This window comes from Rhipicephalus sanguineus, chromosome 5 (assembly GCF_013339695.2).
Source record: "Rhipicephalus sanguineus isolate Rsan-2018 chromosome 5, BIME_Rsan_1.4, whole genome shotgun sequence".
Lineage (NCBI taxonomy): Eukaryota > Metazoa > Arthropoda > Arachnida > Ixodida > Ixodidae > Rhipicephalus > Rhipicephalus sanguineus.
This window is the reverse complement of record NC_051180.1, coordinates 120,010,380-120,019,560: the sequence shown is the minus strand read 5'-3', so window position 1 is coordinate 120,019,560 and position 9,181 is coordinate 120,010,380.

Below are 9,181 nucleotides of genomic sequence, written 5' to 3'. Positions count from 1 at the left end.
TACCATCGCCTCACAATAGCCCTTGGAGGATTAAATTTTGATCGGCGGTAGCGAGCGCCGGCCGTGTTTTGCCGGCAGCTCCTCGACAGCTGTCACCCCGCCCTTATATACCTCTGAACTTTCCCGTCAGCCCGCGCAGAGTACTAAATTACGTGGCGGTAATTGCTCGGATGAAGCCCGGCAGCGCGTTTGCCTAATCGATTACCCGGTCGCCGTATTCAGGCGAGCTTTTTTTTCCCGACAACGGCTAAAAAAATTCTGTGTTAACAGATGTCCGCGTACATGGCAGTGGAGGTGAGCCCTCGTTCTCGTATAAGCCAAGGTTTCAGCATTCGTTTCACTTTACCGCATCCCTTGAATTTCGCGTCTCGTCGTATCAACCGAGCGAGCCTTACGGAAAATAGTAAAGGGCGTAATAGGAATGACTGATTCGATCTTCTTCCACGCTGACTTGCATGATGTAACAATACATTGTGAAACGGTTTTTACAATACGTCACGAACCAGGTAGAGAAGCGTGAGGCGTGAGGTGGTCGAAATTTACGGAGCCCTTCATTACGGCGTGCCTCATTATCATATCGTGGTTCTGACACGTAAAACACCCGGCATTATTATTCATCTTTCACAAATACAAGGTTTTAAAATGGTATCAAGCCAGCTGCAGAAGACGAAAAAGGTTTAATTTACTATTTGAATGATCAGCCTTCATTATTTCAGCGAGCGGCTCGCCACTCGCATTATTGTCTATTCTATGTAAACAGCCCCGCATCATCTACTGTCAAGCAGTATGACGCGAGTCATCATTCTGCAGATAGAGGTAGGCTTGGCTCGGTTTTCTCGTGTATACTGGTGAAAGCTGAGCCCCTTATACTCGACAAGAAACAAAAACGCAAAAATGTGGCACGACACAGAGTAGACGATAAGCGGGTTATTTGAATATAACGCGTCTGCATTAGAGGGCAAGTTCCGGTGTTTGCACGTTGGTGTGGACACCGCCACTTGTTCCCGTTTGATACGCTTTTAGAATATAACGTTACAGTATTATTGTCGGTGCAATTTGATATGTATGTATTGCCTTCTGTTTACCCTCTATAGATATACTGGGGTGCTCTCTTTTCGACGTAATGTGATTTGAATGAGTATACACTCTAAAAAATTCGGCAGATCCCACGCATTGTGGGAATCGATGTAATGCGAAGCAGCCAGCAAAGAGCTGCATACATCGCCTTGTTTGTCTTTGAGCCAAATGAAATCATTCATGTATGGCATCTAGTCCACCATATATCGCATGTTTGCCATGCACGCATGCATGCACAATCTAGTGTACACCATGCCAACGAAACGCATATTCTGGTATATAAATGCATGACCTGTCGCTTATGTTCATCACGCTCTCGTGTCATGCCATACCAATTTTGGTATATATCACGTTAACAAAACGGCCGGAAGCGCACCATGACAATGGCATGTAAATCACACCGTACATGACATGCATAACATGATTCGCATGTTAAGACCTCTCATTTATGTTCGTCATACAGTCACATCGCGCAATACCAATTTTGGAGTATATCAAAGGAGCGAAATGGCCGCGAGTGCACCATGAGCGTGGCATGTAAGTCATGACATACATGGCATGCATGTCATAGTTTTCATGTTACCACCTGTTATTCATGTTCTTCATACAGTCACATCGCGCAATACCTATTTTGGTGCATATAAATCTAGCGAAACGGCCAGGAATGCACCATGAGCGCGGCATGTAAATCGTGACATACATAACCTGCATGTCATGATTTCCATGTTACCACCTCTCATTTACGCTCGTCATGCAGTCGCGTCGCGCAATACCAATTTTGGTGTATACCAAGCTAGCGAAACGGCCGGGAATGCACCATGAGCGTGGCATGTAAAGCATGGCATACATAACCTGCATGTCAAGATTTCCATGTTACCACCTCTCATTTACGTTCGTCATACAGTCGCGTCGCGCAATACCAATTTTCGTGTATGTAAAGCAAGCGAAACGGCACGAGTGCGTCATGAGCATGACATGTAAATCATGTCGTGCATGTCATGCATGTCATGATTTTCATGTTACCACGTCTCATTTACCTTCGTCATACAGTCGCTTCGCGCAATAGCAATTTTGGTTACATCAAGCTAGCGAAGCGGCCGCGAATGCATCATGAGCGTGGCAATTAAAGAATGACATACGTGACGTGCATGTCATGGTTTTCATCTTACCAGCTGTTATTCATGTTCTTCATACAGTCACATCGCGCAATACCAATTTTGGTGTATATATATCTAGCGAAACGGCCGCTAGCGCATCATGAGCGTGGCATGTAAATCAGGTCGTACATGACTTGCATGTCATGATTATCATGTTACCACGTTTCACTTACGTTCGTCATACAGTCGTGTCGCGTAACACCAATTTTGGTGTATATCACGCAAGCGAAACGGACGCGAATGCACCACGAGCGTGGCATGTAAATCATGACATACATGTCATGGATGTCATGGTTTTCATGCTACCACCTGTTATTCATGGTCTTAATAAAGTCACATCGCACAATACCAATTTCGGTGTATATCAATCTAGCGAAACGGCCGCTAGTGCGCCATGAGCGTGGCATGTAAATCATGTCATACATGACATGCAAATCATGATTTTCATGTTACCACATGTCAGTTATGTTCGTCATACAGAAATATCTTGTCATACAGGTTTTCGTATGTATCCCTTCATTTAAACGGCCGCGAGCGCCCCGAGACCGTGTCATGTAAATCATGCTGCGCATGACATGCGCGTCATGATTTGCATGTTAGGACCTGTCATTATGTTCGTCATGAACTGTTGTCACGCCGCACCAATTTCGGTATATATGAAATTAACGGAACGGCCGCAAGAGCCCAAAGGCCGCGGAATGTAAATCATCCCCTATTGCAAAACCCAGCGCCACTGGGTACCAGCGTCCAGTGCCATGCCTGATTATGGGCCCAGCGTCGCGCTGGATACTGGGCCGCTGGAGCGGCGTTTTACTGGGAGGCGCTGGGTACTCAAGCGCAAAACGGCTCTACAGCGTTAAAACGGCGGTCCCTACGTTCCCTGCATAAATATATTAGTAAAGAAAGTAATTTATAAAGCATTAGTGCAATAAAAAAAGAAAAAAAAAGCCGTAAGGAAAAAAAAAAAAAGCGCCACCACGAGGAGTCGAACTCGCCACCTCTCAATCCCCAAGCGAGTACTCTACCACTGTGCCACGCCGAAACACGTCAACGTCGCTGTAAAAGGGCTAGTCAACACAGTAAGACAGCGTTTCGTTTCATATTTCGGTGTGTGTATTCAAGGAAGCCGCGATCTTCCTTTCCAAATCACGCTTGCGTCTTCATTAGACACAAACCAAGGGTGGCCTGCAACGAATGAAATGCCCAAAATGGGAAGAGCGCTAGGTTTCTTTCAGAATTCCCGTTTCAACTCCGAAAAATATCAAATGGATCGAGGAGCAGGGCACAGTTTGACGGCTCTTACTGCCGATTTTTAACAGCCGTTTCTCGCCCTTGCTAATGATGAACATGTACAGAAGCTTTATGATGACTCGTTCGATAAACACGCGCCTACATGAATTCATACTGAGTAGGGTTCTCGCGCGAGCGACGATATTACTGCGGGGCGGGCGTGCCTGTATTCTGACTTGCAGTTCTATCGATACCTACAACTATAAAACCGCTCCGCAAAAACAAATACAATTAGTTGAAAAAAGATGCCGGTGTGTTAATTCACTAACGCGTACCAGATGACCGGTATGTGTTCTGACGTATGAGTCAGAGAAGTACCGGCGAGTGCGGCCGGCTGCTTTGGGTGAGCCTGCGCTTGTTGCTGAAAGCGCGTCGCATCGATGGTCATCGCTCCTTGTGCGGACACCGTACACGAGAAAAAATTGTTAATTTAGGTTAACGGATGTCCATACTATACTTTACAGTAAATCGTACACGTTGGAATTGCGTGTGGTTAAACCAAGAAGCGCCGGTGGCATGTAGACGGACTCGGCCGGTACGCTAGGCCTAACACTCGCTGGGAGCCGCACTGGGTAGGACCGATCTGGGCGCAGATGAGTTGCGATGGTTGAAGTTCCTGCATTTTAGCCTCGAAACCTTTTTAACTGTTACCTAACGTATAGCTGAAGTAAGTGGAAGTGCAAGAATTGCCCGAGATGCGTTTCCGGTGTGGCGATATCGAACGACGGCTGTTTTCCTGGCCTTCGTTGGGAGAGGTCGCGAAGCCAGCGCTCATTTACTTCTTGCCACCTGCACGGCGATGTAACGATTTGCTGTGTATGTTGAGACCAACGCTTCCAGACCTATAAACATTACAATATGAAGTCATTACCGCCACACATCACGGATGCAAAACTGATATATATATATATATATATATATATATATATATATATATATATATATATATATATATGAGCGCAGGGGCGTAGCCAAGGGGGGGGGGGGTTGGGGGGTTTCAACCCCCCCCCCCCCGAAATTTTTCAATTTTGCTTGCGTATATAGGCACGCACACATACAAACGCACGCACGAACATACATAAAGTATGGTTGAACCCCCCCCCCCCCCCCCGAAAAAAATTTCTGGCTACGCCCCTGTATGAGCGGCATGCACAAAATGTGTATTCATTGCTGCTACGTACGTGCTCCGCAAAAATTAACGGCGTTATTGGCACTGTATGAATAAAAAAAGCGTGGTAGAAAGCAGAATGATCAGTGTTGGCTGCTTTTGGTTATTAACATATTTTTCTCCACATTCAACAGGGAAACAATAAAATTGACCGTGATTTCACATATGTATCATATCACGTATATTATGAAAATAGTGCGCATCTCCTGGTCTTTTTCTGCCAAGCTAGAATTTGTGACACATGTTTGGGACCCGTTAGGACAGCATCTATCGGTACCATCGAATCAGACATTCGATATTCAACGATACCAAAGCATTCCGCCGCGCACGATACGGAAAGAGCGCGCGGCACTGGCAGAACAGTGCAGGCTACTACTACTACTACACTTTAAGAAAAAACATCTGGCGTTCTTTCGTTCTGCTTTTACAAAACATCTGGCGTCTTTCGTTGGTTTATTTCATCAATCAACGGCGTTTTGAACAAAATTTTTATTGTTTAATCACGCACAGGAGAAATCTCACCAGGCACTACCTTGGAGGTAAACAATGGCTGCTAATGGCAATGAGAGACAGAAGAAGTCGGCTTTTAGCTAACACTTACACTTCTACTTCTACTAACGTTTCCTACTGGAACATGCCAATGGCTGCTAATGGGGAATGAGAGACAGAAGAATTCGGCTTTTAGTTAACGCGCACGCTGCGAATTTTTTATTGTTCAACAACGCACAGGAGAAATCTCCCACCGGCACCACCTTGGAGGTCAAAGCGTAAGACTTGTTACTCACTACTACGACCACGACGACTACGAGGGACGAACGGGTGCCGCCTTAAGGAGCTTCGCCCCTAAAAAAAAAAAAAAACCGCATTTCCCCGAAGGGGAGTATGAGGAAGTGCGAAGCACGGGGTGATGTTATGAGGGGGCGCGCGCGACTAAACTGCAGAGCCGAGCGAAGGAGACGGCAGCGAGAGAGCACGCGCCAGCCGACCCACGGAGGTCTGGCCGTTTTTAAGTGCAAAGCACTTTTACTGATGATGATGATCTGTCTTCCGAACTCGTTCCAAAGAACCCACGACGCGTTCAACTTGTTGGCGGCGTTGCGCACGCCCGAGATGGGGCTCAGGTTGTTGTCGAACCACAGTCGATCGCACACCGCGCAGCTATATCCGAAGCTGTGGTCCAGGAAGTCTCGCTGGAAGTGCGCGTCCGGCCGATCGAATTCGAGGGCCCGCGCACGCTCACGCATCGCGCGTCCCCGCGCCAGATCGGCTTCGGGGTGCTCGGCTCGCTTCGCACGCTTTCGTTCGGCGTCTCGCCGCCGGCCTTCATCACCACAGGCAATGCGCGGGGCGCGCGCAGCCACGGAGCGGAGGGCGGAGCGCGCGCAGTCACGTGCGGCGTGACGTCGCTGCGCCGTTGCTACAGACGCTCCTCTCCGCTCCTCGCGCCGTTGCTATGGGACGGCGGATTCAGGGTCGCTTATAAAGTGCATTCGCACTTAAAAGGAGCGAGAATGGAGCAACAGGCTGCGTTCCTCCTTCGGGGCAGCGACTTTTTCCTTTTCGGACGCTTTACTAGTCGCGCCCTCATGCGGCAAGCGCCAGCGGAGAAATTTCTCTCCTCAACTAGAGTGTACTAGAAAGGGGTAGTGGGGTGAGGGCGAGCTCTCCGGTGAGGCCACTTGCATCGACGGCGGAAGATGGCGCCACTGCGACTTTCACCTGGGCGCCGCAAGCGCTCTGGGCCGGCCGCCTACCAACCTATTGATGCTCCTGCGCTCTTATCCAGTCTTTGAAGTGAATCCGCGTACTTTTTAACAATTCAGTCTGCCAAAACTGCTTATTGCATTTGAAAACAAGCAGGTACATTTTATTTAGAACAGGCTACATCGGCAACAAATGCACGTGAGCGAGTTGAAGGGTCATGAATTTGCGCACAATTTTCATCTAAGTAGTCCTGCTCAGTTTAAGGGGCTTGGCCCTCTGACACTTAGTGCTGTTAGCACTGTTCAGACCTTTAACCAAAAAAGTGCAGCCGCGTAAGAACATAAAAAGAAACAACTTTGAGACTAATTTTCTCACTGTGAATTGTGGCGAAAATGTTTGAGGCCCGCGTACTCAGATTTAGGTGCACGTTAAAGAACCTCAGGCGATCGAAATTTCTGAAGTCCTCCACTACGGCGTCTCTCATAATCATATCGTGGTTTTGGGACGCTAAACCTCACATATTATTTTTATTCACTGTGAATTGTGCAGCCACGTTGTTGGAAGGAAGAAAGTTCTTGCTCACAAGGGCCACAACATCGGATATGCTGTTTGTGTGAAGCTCGCTGACACTAAAACATTCTGTGAATAGGTCCTCAAGTGTAGAGATGAAAATGTAAAGCTCCTTTGATGGATATAGAAGACCGCCCCAGTCACACTGCTCTGTGAACCCTGACGGGAGCCGATTCTCTGCTGCCTCACTTGGATTTATAAGATGTCTCTGCATGATGAACAGCCAAGCTTCAAAACACATTTCCTGGCTACATAACCTGCCATATGTAGTAGACCAGTCGTGAGTCACTCTTTTCCACATCTAAAGACAAGTGGTGACTGCAAGGAGCTGGGATTGAAACCAAACATTTCTGTGCCTCATACAACTTGCCTTGCACGAGCAGGTCATCGATTTTCTTTGGTGTGTCCTGCCGTGCGCATTAAGGAGTGAACTGACGATGTCGGGAGTTATATATTTGCACCACCAACACTTCTGGCAGTATTGTAGAATGAAAGGCAGTTCACAGTGATCAGAAACTGCTCTGGCGGCGGGTACACGTTACAGCCACTGGACTGTCGAACAATACCGAAGTGGTGCTCTATGGGGTCTGTACTGAGACGCGAAGTCAATATGCACTTTAATCCAAGTGATTCTGTAAGGTATTGAAGTAATGAGGGAGTGCTGGCAATGGTGACTCTCAGTCCTGTCACCGTGGAGTCACTTAGAAATCCCGTCTTTCCAGGGCTGCAGGCTTCCCATTTGCCCAGGTAATCGAGAAAGTTAACTAGGTCTGCAGCAGTGGGGGAAGCAGGCCTTCGCGATAACGCGAAGAATATTGAACGAAGAAACAGCGCTAGAACAGCACGAAAACGAGGACACAAACACGGCGCTGACTAACAACCATATTTTATTGCATTTGCACGTCCATATACACCGGGGAAAACACAATCAGTATACACATCGGGGAACAAGATAGCGCTGTAACATTGCCAAATCAGCGTTTTGAAAGACACATTTCATTTTTGCAAAGTGATAGCGAAGCTGCGCTGACACAACAGTCTCCACTTACATGGATGCAAAAAAGCCTCAAAGATTTCACGTTGGCGTTGCTCTACATAAGTGCCTAGAATTTCACAATATTTAAAAACTGGTTCGCAATCACACGTAATACAGTGATCTATCAGATGACTGCTCACGGTCCCCGATGTGTATACTGATTGTGTTTCCCCTGTATATATTGACGTGCAAACGCAATAGAATATGGTTGTTAGTCAGCGCCGTGTTTGTGTTCTCTCGTCTCAGTCCTGTTCTAGCGCTCTTTCTTCGTTCAACATTCAGTACAAGACGCTACCGCGAAGAAGTTCAGCAGAACATGTTGAGGCGCGCCAAACATTCCAAATGACCGCGCGCGGCATGCGCGCCGCCAGCCGCCAGTGCCAGGTTACAGTGTACTAGCCAGGTGAAATAGAGTCACTGTATATGCTACCTTTAGGTAGCAGAGTTGCGCATCTGTCTTCCAACGCCGCTAGCAACCATGCATTGCGGAGAAGCTGCCGCTTAGGCCAATTTTTTTATTTCTCGACGCAGCCGCTGCAACGAACTGAATTAACACTAGCCATCGACAGCCAATGTTTATCGCCCGTCTTCGACACGCCAGACAGGTTAATCCGCAACACGGTAGGCATGTCGCCTGCAAAAACGAAGGGCGACTTCACCGCATAGCTGTGGTTGCTAGCCGGATCTATGCGCAACTCTGCTATACAACTACAACTATACGGTGACTCTAAGGTGAAAGGCACAGCAACGCCACCACGCGGCAGGTTAACATTTCCGTACTTTGAGCCTCACTGCGCGCCGTTGCCGCCAGCTCGCCCTCGCCCCACTACCCCTATCTAGTACACTCTACCTCAACCAAGTGATCATGCGCGCGCGCGCATGCGCACGCCGTGTTACGTCGTGATTCCGTGCAGCGGAGAGCGGGTGCCCTCTGCGTTACGGGTATTGTCTTTCGCATCCTCTCGCGCTCAGTCGGCAGCCTCAGACTATCCAGCACTACCCGACCTCGGCCAGTCGCGTGCGATTAGTACTTGTACCTAGGATTGATGCGAGCAATACACGAGTGACGCTCATTGTTTTATGTGTTGAGTAACGTCTGTGGCGCTCGTTTCTTCATTTTTTTTTATTGCGATAGCAATTATATGGACAGTCTCGGTAGAGTGACCTAGAATAGGGGGA